Here is an 11,409-nt window from a genome sequence, read left to right on the forward strand (position 1 = left end):
AGTATATTAAGTGTACTACAGGCCAGGTACAGTGGTGCTTAAAAGTTTGTGAACCCTTTAGAATTTTCTATATTTCTGCATAAATATGACCTAAAACATCATCAAATTTTCACACAAGTCCTAAAAGTAGATAAAGAGAACCCAGTTAAACAAATGAGACAAAAATATTATACTTGGTCATTTATTTATTGAGGAAAATGATCCAATATTACATATCTGTGAGTGGCAAAAGTATGTGAACCTTTGCTTTCAGTATCTGGTGTGACCCCCTTGTGCAGCAATAACTGCAACTAAACGTTTGCGATAACTGTTGATCAGTCCTGCACACCGACTTGGAGGAATTTTAGCCCATTCCTCCGTACAGAACAGCTTCAACTCTGGGATGTTGGTGGGTTTCCTCACATGAACTGCTCGCTTCAGTTCCTTCCACAACATTTCAATTGGATTAAGGTCAGGACTTTGACTTGGCCATTCCAAAACATTAACTTTATTCTTCTTTAACCATTTTTGGTACAACGACTTGTGTGCTTAGGGTCATTGTCTTGCTGCATGACCCACCTTCTCTTGAGATTCAGTTCATGGACAGATGTCCTGACATTTTCCTTTAGAATTCGCTGGTATAATTCAGAATTCATTGTTCCATCAATGATGGCAAGCCGTCCTGGCCCAGATGCAGCAAAACAGGCCCAAACCATGATACTACCACCACCATGTTTCACAGATGGGATAAGGTTCTTATGCTGAAATGCATTGTTTTCCTTTCTCCAAACATAACACTTCTCATTTAAACCAAAAAGTTCTATTTTGGTCTCATCCATCCAAAAATTTTTTCCAATAGCCTTCTGGCTTGTCCACTTGATCTTTAGCAAACTGCAGATGAGCAGCAATGTTCTTTTTGGAGAGCAGTGGCTTTCTCCTTGCAACCCTGCCATGCACACCATTGTTGTTCAGTGTTCTTCTGATGGTGGACTCATGAACATTAACATTAGCCAATGTGAGAGAAGCCTTCAGTTGCTTAGAAGTTACCCTGGGGTCCTTGGGGACCTTGCCGACTATTACATGCCTTGCTGTTGGAGTGATCTTTGTTGGTCGACCACTCCTGGGGAGGGTAACAATGGTCTTGAATTTCCTCCATTTGTACACAATCTGTCTGACTGTGGATTGGTGGAGTCCCAACTCTTTAGAGATGGTTTTGTAACCTTTTCCAGCCTGATGAGCATCAACAACGCTTTTTCTGAGGTCCTCAGAAATCTCCATTGTTCGTGCCATGATACATTTCCACAAACATGTGTTGTGAAGATCAGACTTTGATAGATCCCTGTTCTTTTAATAAAACAGGGTGCCCACTCACACCTGATTGTCATCCCATTGACTGAAAACACCTGAGTCTAATTTCACCTTCAAATTAACTGCTAATCCTTGAGGTTTACATACTTTTGCCACTCACAGATATGTAATATTGGATCATTTTCCTCAATAAATAAATGACCAAATGTTATATTTTTGTCTCAATTGTTTAACTGGGTTCTCTTTATCTACTTTTAGGACTTGTGTGAAAATCTGATGATGTTTTAGGTCATATTTATGCAGAAATATAGAAAATTCTAAAGGGTTCACAAACTTTCAAGCACCACTGTACTTCAAGTGTACTAGAAAGCATACTAATTTAATACTTCTTCGGACTAAATTGGAACATTTTAAGTTTATAAAAGTATACTTTCAAGTCCGTTTTAAGTTTACAAAAGTACATTTTCAAGTATACTCATTTATATACTATCAATGCACTTGGTATATCCCTATTGTGTACTTGAAGTATATCATAAGTACACTTATTTATGTACTGCCATTGTACTAGTTATATACTGTAAGTATATTCATTTATATACTATCAATGTACTTGGTATATCCTTATTGTGTACTTGAAGTATATCATAAGTACACTTATTTATGTACTGCCATTGTACTAGTTATATACTGTAAGTATACAAGAGGGATATACCAAGTACATTTACAGTATAGATATAGTATAGATGAGAGTACTTAAAGAGTACTTTTGCTAACTTAAAAGTAACTTTGAAGTATACTTTTATAAACTTAAAATGTTCCAATTTAGTCCGAAGAAGTATTAAATTAGTATGCTTTCTAGTACACTTGAAGTACATGGCCTGTAGTACACTTGATATACTTATACGTACACTTCAGAATACTTTACAAAATGAACTTTAAGTATACTACTTTTTGCTAAGGGAAACCAGTATAAAAATGTCATATAGGCTTGCCATTGAAAAGTTGTGTGGGAAACTAAGTAACTGCTTTTGGTCTTACAACCGTTTTTTGGTTGATGGAGTTACGTACCACAGTAAAACCTATGACAGACTAAAGAAGAGATTCAACAGTGCTGCATACTTGAAAGATGGTACATTTTGTTGTATTATAGAATTGGTTGTTTTTAAACAAATATGTTCACATGAAATCTCTGCTTTTTGTCCATGTCGCAAACTATGTTGTGTTTTAGTTGACGTACTTAGTAAATCAGGCAGGCCTGTATGTAAAGATTCGCAAATAAATGTACAAAGTCATTTTGTATATGATGTTCAAAAAACTGAAATTGTTCATGCTGTCTCGCCTGACATGATCAAAACAAAATGTGTCCTTGTTGAAACAGCTGACACACTGTACATAACACCATTGCCAAACCCTTTTGAAAGGGACTAGTTAAATAAATAAAGTCAAGCCAAACTTTTTTCTGTTTTCCTGTTTTTGTGTATGATGAAGTGTAAGGTACATGAAGATAATGCAATTCAGTACACATAATGACTAAGTGTTAATCTCCAGAATTATAATAAGACATTAAACAAGACATGCATGTTGACGGTTGGGTTGGCTGGTAATGTTCATCATGTGCTGTTGAGTAAGGCTGCTGCAGAGGGGATGAAGGACTTTTTGTTTATAGTGGTACATTGTAGCGCCAGCCTGATGGGAGCAGTTGGAAGGAGTGATGGAGGGGGTGAGAGGGGCCCTCTGATCAGGTTGGATTCCCTAATCACTTACCAGCTGTATAGCTCAGCTAATGTAATATAAATTATAAATATAATATATATATATAAAATATAATGTAATATAAATTATAAATATAATATATACATATAGTATAAATATATAAATTAAACGTTGAGTCAATTAATGAGTTGACCTTATTGTGCTCTTGAAGCAAGATATATGCTAAGCATTCCTATTTTGTGGCAAAAAGATTTACAAAGTATACTTAGGTCCAAGTATAAGTTTTAGTATTAAAGTAATGTATAAGTGTAAGTCTTAGTATTGATATAGGTCTACTTATACTTTTTTATACTTGGTTCAGTATAAACCAAGTATACTTCCCTGTACTATGTTGTAAGTGTATCAAGAATTAGTTTATAAGAAGTAACCTTCAAGTACACTTCCTCGATTTTAGTATAAAATAAGTATACTTGTAGCACACTTGATTAAACTTCTTTTTGCTAAGGGAGTGCAGCTTTTAACTGCTCAAATGAGTCACTGTGTTCCTCTCTCCAGTCACTTGAATGCAACTTTTTGAATGCAGCAGCACCTCTTGCATTTCCTTTTTTTCCTTTAGGCGCAGCAGTCAGTGCAAACAGAGGCTTGGCCAGGCGGGAACAATCAGGTATGTACTGCTGATAGTACATGACCATGCCCAGAAATTACTTAATTTTCTTCTGAGAGGGTGTGACACCATCCTCCATCATGAGGTCATACTCTGCCACAGAAGTGATAGACTTGACTTTGTCAGGATCAGTTGCAACACCGCTTTCATCTACTATGTGTCCAAGAAATCTTACACTTACAATAGAAGTTTTCTCTATTTCTTTTCTCTGTTTATCTGTAATGATGCTGCTGAAATCTTAATTTCCCTGAGGGAACCCGCCCAAAGGGATCAATAAAGTTTTATCTAATCTAATCTAATCTAATCTAACTTCTCCTGAGAAGCTGACACTTTTTTGGGGCCAGGTTTAACCCATGAGCATGCAGTCTGCTGAAGAGAGTTTCGAGTCTCCTGAGTGTTTCTGCCTCGTTGGGAGCGTATACCAGAACATCATCCAAATAGCAGAGCAGGGTCAAGAAGTTCTGGTCACCAAATATACCCATCATGAGATGCATGAAACTGGCAGGGCTACTACACAGGCCCTGGGGATGTCTGTTGAACTCATAGAGCCCCATAGGCATGGTGAAGGCAGTCAGTTTCTTATCCTCTTCGGCCATGGTGATGTTGTAAAAGCCAGAGGTGAGATCCATAGCACTGAAAATAGCGCTACCTCCAAGGGCTGCCAGACAGTCTGATTGGTGGGGTCCTTGACTATGTGGGCATTCAATCAGTGATAGTCAACACATATCCTGAGATCCCCATTTTCTTCCATACAAGCACCAGAGGGGACACCCACTCGCTGTTGGACTTGCGAATGATGTCGTGCTCCTCCATCTCTGAAAGCACTTGTCTGAGCTTGTGATAGTCTCCAGGTGGAACACATTGGTATGGAAGCCTAAATGGCCACTCATCGGACAAATGGATGCGGTGGACAAAATCTTTTGCTAGCCCACAATCAAGCTTTGTCCTTGAGAAGACGTCCTCATACTTTTGGATCAGTTGCAGCAGTTGTGATTTTCAGTAGTCTGAAACCTCACATGAGTCAATGTCCAGGTCTCCCAACCCATGTTGTGTAGACTCTCATGGAAACTGGAGTGATGAGGAGCATTAAAATTGACAGACCTTTCATCACATGCAGTCTGAGTTTTCACTTGAACTTCAGTGGCTGGCTTCTGTTCTGCCATTACATCTAAGTCCTCAATGGTAATGCAGGTGGACACATCTGCCAGTTTGGTGTGATGCTTTAGTGTAACTGCCTTGTCGGAGGTGTTCAAAACCCGAACTGGAACCCATCTGTCTCCATTCATAGTGGCTATGGATCTGCAGACAATGATGTCTTTTTTGTGAATCTGAGCTTTTGATGGCTCAACAAGAATGGCACTGCCTTCTAAAAGAGGTGATGTTGCAGGTAACTTAGCCCAAACCAGGTGCTCTTGCCTTGGGAGAAGAGTAACTGCTTGTGTGAGCTTGGCAGTCCCAATGAAATCTGGCAACATATCACCTTTCCACCTGTGGACACCAGCCAACATGTTAAGAAACTGCAATATCTCAGATTCGCTTGTGGACTCAGGTTTGGCAAGGACCTGCCAGAAGCTAGGCTGTTGTCTGAACTGCTTTAGAATGTGCTTAATAACATTTGTGCCAAGGATCACCTGATCTTTCTGCCCAGAGACAACCAGAGCAGGCACGTTAAACACACATCCATACACTTCCATCTTCAGGTTGTAAATGCATTTGGGTTTGACTTGAACTCCTCCACATCCAACCAACACAATGTCATTATTGACAGAGACAGGCTCCGATGCTAATCCAGCACTCTTAAGCATCTGTTCCGCCTCTTTGCTTATAGTACAGGACATGGAGCCAGTGTCTAATAGCGCTCGTAGTAAAACTTTATCGTCAACTTGTGCATTGGTGTAAAACAGACTGTCTGCTTTTTTAAGGTGAGTTACATTTTGAAACAGTACAACAGCACCAGGCGGGGAAGATCTCAGGCTTTCTGCATACACAGATTGTGCGTCTTCATCAGAGTTGAGGGTCACACTACTTTCACTCACACTGTTCCCTCCTGAGTGTGAGTGCATCAGTTTCCTTGCAAAGGTGAGTGGTCACAACGCTGCATAGCAGTGGCTTTTGGACAGTCTTTTTGCTGATGTCCCTGCTCTAGGCATCCTAGACATCTCCTTTCCTTCATTCAATGTGTGCGTGTAGAGTGAGAGTTGTTACCACAAACCTTGCAGGGGGTGAAACGAGCTGTGGGGGAAAACAGGTTGAGTGGTGGAAAAGTGTTGACTTGTCTGCTCTAAGACTCTCTCCAACATACTAAGCACACGTTCTAGAGCACTTGAGTCTGAGGTAGGGGTGTCACCTGGCTTAACTGGGTGAGAGGGTGTGTATTTTGTTGTGTTCACCTGGACATGATCAGCTTCTGGTTCCGGTGGGTCAACAGCTGTAACAGCCGTGGCTACTTGGAGGACATGTTTTCTGGCCATGGTGGACTTTTTCACTTGGTGCTCTCTTTGGTGTTCATCAATAGCTTCCTGCACCTCTGTGAGTGACCATTTACTGATGGGCTTACATTTAAAAACACAGGCAAGACTGGGATCAGGGCAGTTTCGGATGAACATCATAGCTATTTCAGCATCAACATTGTCCATTTTGCCTCCCTGGAGCTTAAGATGCCTGTCTGCCATTTCTGCAGCTGTGTTTAACCTCACCCAGTAATCTACAGGAGTTTCATTTTCTGCTGGCTGAGTAGCATAAAAGTCTGCAAGTGGTAAGCAGGACCCAGGAAACTCGCTGAAATAATGTTTCAGTATGCCATACATTATTTCAGGAGTGCTGACAGTACCTGATGCTGAGCTGCTTTTCAATCCTACCTTGACGATAATCTTTGCTTTGCCCTGAAGATGGCTCAGGATCTCATCATTCTGCTCACTTGTTGAGAGGTTTCTCTTGTGCAGGTATACCTCCATCATGTCGATCCACTCTTGGATGGAGAATTTGTCATCTCCATCACCATGATACATGAGAGGCTCTTTAACATCAGGCCTGACGATCAGGCTCACTTTGGACAGGTCGATGGTTGTCTCTGCTTTCACTGACTGGACAGGAGGAGACTGCACTGGGGTGAGTGGAGATTCGTTAGCTAGCAGACGGCTGGCTATTGACTCGCCTATTTGACTCCCTAACTCACCTATAAGGTCAGGTAACTGTTGGGTGGTGCTATCATTTGCAACAGGTGTGGAAAACTGTGGCCCAGGAGGAAGGGTGTTATTAATATCACCTGACTCTGATGGCTCCTCAGTAGTCAATGATCTTGTCCCACTCCTGACTACTTGATTTGTGTTAAACACTCCTCTGCCCCTACCAGTAACTGGTGTGAAAATATTAAAAGTACTCTGACCTCTGCCTGCCATATTTCACATTACACAGATTTAAAATAGTGTAACAATGAAACAAACGTGAAAAAATGGTGTCTGTGTGATGCCCACTAATGTTTTAATGTCCGGTAATAAGCTTGTGTTACGAATATGTGGACATATAATGCGTACAAAGTAGTAGCTGCATTTTCGCGCCTGATGACGTCACCTGTTGTAATTTAAGTCACATCAGTCAGAGGTTTATTTTTAGCTCCTTGAACATTTTTAGGAAGTCTTTATATTTTCAAGTGTGTGATATTGTGAAAGCTGATGTTAAAAGCTAAGGTTAAAAACGGATTTCATGTACTGCTAAAAAAAAGTTGAAAGCTGATGTAAAAAAAAACTTATATTTCATAATGTAAAAATTGGTTAAAAACAAGTTAAAAATCTGTAAGCTCATGCATTTTCAGGATTAAAGGATTTAAAAATTGAAACAGGAAACATGCACTTAAGCATGTGATTTGTAGTCTAAGCTATATTTATATGTAACAGTGGTTATTGTCAGTTTTGATTTAGTAATCAAACAAAACCTATAACTCAGTACTGGCTGAATGATGACAAAGATAAATGGCATTTTATTTTGAAGTTGTGTCTCTTTACATAGAGAACACTGGGTGTATATGTATTGACAGTATAACAGTGGAGGATTTAAATTGTGAATGTTTTAATAAATCCTCCTCTTTCTCTTTCTGCTGAGCGAGAAGAATGGACGTGGAGTTTCTTTGTCTCATTCATTTCTCCTGTTTCCAGAGAGAGCATAAGCTGTATATGTGGTACCCGCCGGTACCCGTAACATCTGTGTGTCACAAAACTCACACGAAAATATCACTTTTAAAACTGTGGTCTTTTTACAAAACTAAATGGTTACTTTAAAGCCCATTTTTCTTAGTACCAGCGTTCACTTAAGCAACTATGAGGATCCACAAGTCGACCAACTTGGCATCCCAGAAGTCACGTTGCACACAGTTGAACCTCGGCGATCGGCAGGGGCTGACCAATAGATCCGGGTCACGGCACCAGTTTCATGTAGCAGACTTAAGAAGGACGCCGGTATACATGAAGACAACAGACACTCAGGCAGGAATCAGGATCAGCACTTTTAATTTTCTGCAATGTAGCAAGAGAGGGCACATAAGTCTCACACACACACAGGCGCTGGTGCGGTCTCTCCCCAGCACAGAAGCTGTTCCCTTTTGTGTGTATGTGTGTGTGTGTGTGTGTGTGTGTGTGTGTGTGTGTGTGTGTGTGTACTCAATACATTAACATTTTTCACAGTAAACATGTTGAATAACATACACAGTGTTATAACAAATACAGAATTACAACAACACTGGGTAAGTATAAATTGCATCAGATTAAACTGAAGAATCACTGTGTTTCACTTTCTGAATCCACAAAAAAATATTTCTTGGAAACGAAATTTGCAGGAGAAAAGTACATTTTATACTGCTAATATCATATTTAAAGCAGCCTAGTTTCATTTAAAGTACAACAGAGTACATTAGCCTCCTAAGGCCCAAGCTGTTTTTTTACATGCATTTTTTATTTCTCTTTGCTATTTGGGCTTATTAGAACCTGATTAGAATAAAAACTAAGCATCATCTTTTGATAAGATGTACTTTTAGAGAAAAAGTATGTCCACATATGTGGATTCTTGTTCCGAATTTCTAAAAAGTGCTGTCCACGCATGTGACCACTAAGCCCAAGGAGGTTAAAATAACACAAACACGTCATAACGCACCTACAATCCCCCCCCCCCCCCCCCCCCCGCTACAACAGGTAATACGGAGCTAAATAACTTATTTACAAAATGGCTCTTAATATAGGTCAAAGATGCACAAAAAACAGCCTCATGACTGTTTTAGACAGAGAATAGAAGTAGCAAATTTTGAGTATGTTCACCAAAATGAAATAGCAAAATATTTTTAAATTATATATTTACTCAGCTACACTCACAGGGAACTCATGTCCTACAGTAAACTGCATAAGTTACTACTTCAGTAAAAATCAACTGCCCTGTTTTTCATCTAGTGTAGATTCACAACATTCACATATTCTAGCTTTATATTTAGATACTTACTGTGTTTTTGTCCAGAAGCCTTTGACAGTTCTTTCATTGCAAAATGGATATTAACTTTCACTCAAACCAGCTTGACTGGTTTAATAATCAGATTTACAGAGCAGAAGGCGGAGGAAAGAACACACACAAAGAGAGAAAAAATGTCAGATTAAGGCTGGGTTTACACCACACAGTTCCTGCTATCTTTTAGGATTATTACCTGGCACATTGTACAAGATGATCCGAATAAAATGTTGCCCATATTCTATGACATACTGTGTGATAGCATGTGTTCTTAATATCAGATTATATAATGAAGATAATTAATAATTACTAAGGTCTGCCATACTGGGTGCCTAGCTACACAGCACATGTTCATTGCTCTTTACCTGGAAAACATGAAATAGTTTCATGTTGTCATAATAGTAAATAAACTTGATAGACAGAGCTTTTGTGTGATGATTATTGAGCTCCACACCTGGAAGCTGTTCACAGTTGACTTGGAGCGGCAGCTTAATATTCCACCTTACATCACCCAGATTTTATTAAAACCAGACATTAATCTGATCTTGGAGACCAACAAACTGATCATCCTGCTGGAGCTCACTGTGCTTTGTGAGGAGAGGATGAGAGGAGGCACAGGAGAGGAAGAAGACCAAAAATGCTGGGTAGAGGACTGTCACAGGAAAGGGTGGAGATCCAGGTGCATGACAATCATAGTTGACTGTAGTGGGTTCACAGATCACACCCTTAGCATCGCCCATGGTACTCCGGGCATGAGTGGGCTACACAGAAGGACAGCCATCCTTTCCAACTCAGAAACAGCAGAGAAAGCTTTGAAGTGGTTTAGGTTGAAGAGAGGACAGAGTGGGTCAACAGTGTACTACATCAACACAAAACAGGGCTTATTCACCCCCAGTTGTGTCACTCAGAGAAAGGTGTAGTTGCTCCAGGATAGTAATTGTAGAATGGTAAAGTGTATTTGAGCAGGGAGCTGTGTAGTAAATTTACTCTGCTGTAATGACTTTTTTTTATTTCAAATTGATCATTAACTATCTTGAGGATGACTTTCTGTTTTATTTATTTATTCAATAATAATAATAATAATAATAATAATAATAATAATAATAAAAATGTGTTATTACATACAACCCCGATTCCAAAAAAGTTGGGACAAAGTACAAATTGTAAATAAAAACGGAATGCAAAAATTTACAAATCTCAAAAACTGATATTGTATTCACAATAGAACATAGACAACATATCAAATGTTGAAAGTGAGACATTTTGAAATTTCATGCTAAATATTGGCTCATTTGAAATTTCATGACAGCAACACATCTCAAAAAAGTTGGGACAGGGGCAATAAGAGGCTGGAAAAGTTAAAGGTACAAAAAAAGAACACCCTGGAGGGCCAAATTGCAACTCATTAGGTCAATTGGCAATAGGTCATTAACATGACTGGGTATAAAAAGAGCATTTTGGAGTGGCAGCGGCTCTCAGAAGTAAAGATGGGAAGAGGATCACCAATCCCCCTAATTCTGTGCTGACAAATAGTGGAGCAATATCAGAAAGGAGTTCGACAGTGTAAAATTGCAAAGAGTTTGAACATATCATCATCTACAGTGCATAATATCATCAAAAGATTCAGAGAATCTGGAAGAATCTCTGTGTGTAAGGGTCAAGGCCGGAAAATCATACTGGGTGCCCGTGATCTTCAGGCCCTTAAGGCCGATTTATGCTGACAACGCAGTCCTCGCAGATGGCGTCTGCGTAGCCCCCCCCCCCCTTCGCAGACGCTCTGCGCGCACCTCCCAAAAATTGTGACCACCACAGAAGCCTCACAGACAGCGTCGCAGACAAGAGGGCTCTGATTGGTCCACTCTACATCCACTGTACACGCACTTCCGCTTCCCTATTTTCCCGGTTTGATTAGTTTTCACGACCGCCATTTTTAAAAACACGAGCGAAGATGGAGCAGCACGAAGAGCGGTTGATCGAGGAAGTGAGGAAGTACGTACATCTATACGACTCCAGTTCTAGTCATTATAAGTAACCGGAGGATAAACACTCCACTAACCACACCCACCGACTACTCTTAGCGATTTCGCGACTTCGCGCCCCCTTGCGTTGTGGCGGTGAATAACATCACACATGCCCATTACTCCCCGCTCAACGATAAATTACAACTGTCTGCGAAAAGCTATCTGCGAAAGCCTTGTCGTGAGAGCATGCAGAGGCCCTTAGATGGCACTGCATCACATACAGGCATGCTTCTGTATTGG

The 11,409-nt window shown here is 40.0% G+C and overlaps 1 protein-coding gene across 5 annotated transcripts in view; it reads right to left on the minus strand.

The window, feature by feature from the left end:
* The window catches only part of LOC132887207 (NACHT, LRR and PYD domains-containing protein 4-like), a 45,159-nt gene extending 35,925 nt beyond the window's left edge, over positions 1–9,234 (minus strand). For 4 of the 5 annotated variants that reach the window (XM_060922673.1, XM_060922675.1, XM_060922677.1 and 1 more), the window contains exons 1-2: positions 9,146–9,234; positions 7,958–8,172 (exon numbers count right to left, since the gene is read on the minus strand). The gene's annotated coding sequence lies outside the window, so the exon portion shown is untranslated. The remainder of the gene's footprint in view (positions 1–7,957; positions 8,173–9,145) is intronic. The other variant, XM_060922676.1, reaches the window with a different exon arrangement.
* Between the last annotated feature and the right edge of the window lie 2,175 nt (positions 9,235–11,409).

This window comes from Neoarius graeffei, chromosome 5 (genome assembly GCF_027579695.1).
Source record: "Neoarius graeffei isolate fNeoGra1 chromosome 5, fNeoGra1.pri, whole genome shotgun sequence".
NCBI lineage: Eukaryota > Metazoa > Chordata > Actinopteri > Siluriformes > Ariidae > Neoarius > Neoarius graeffei.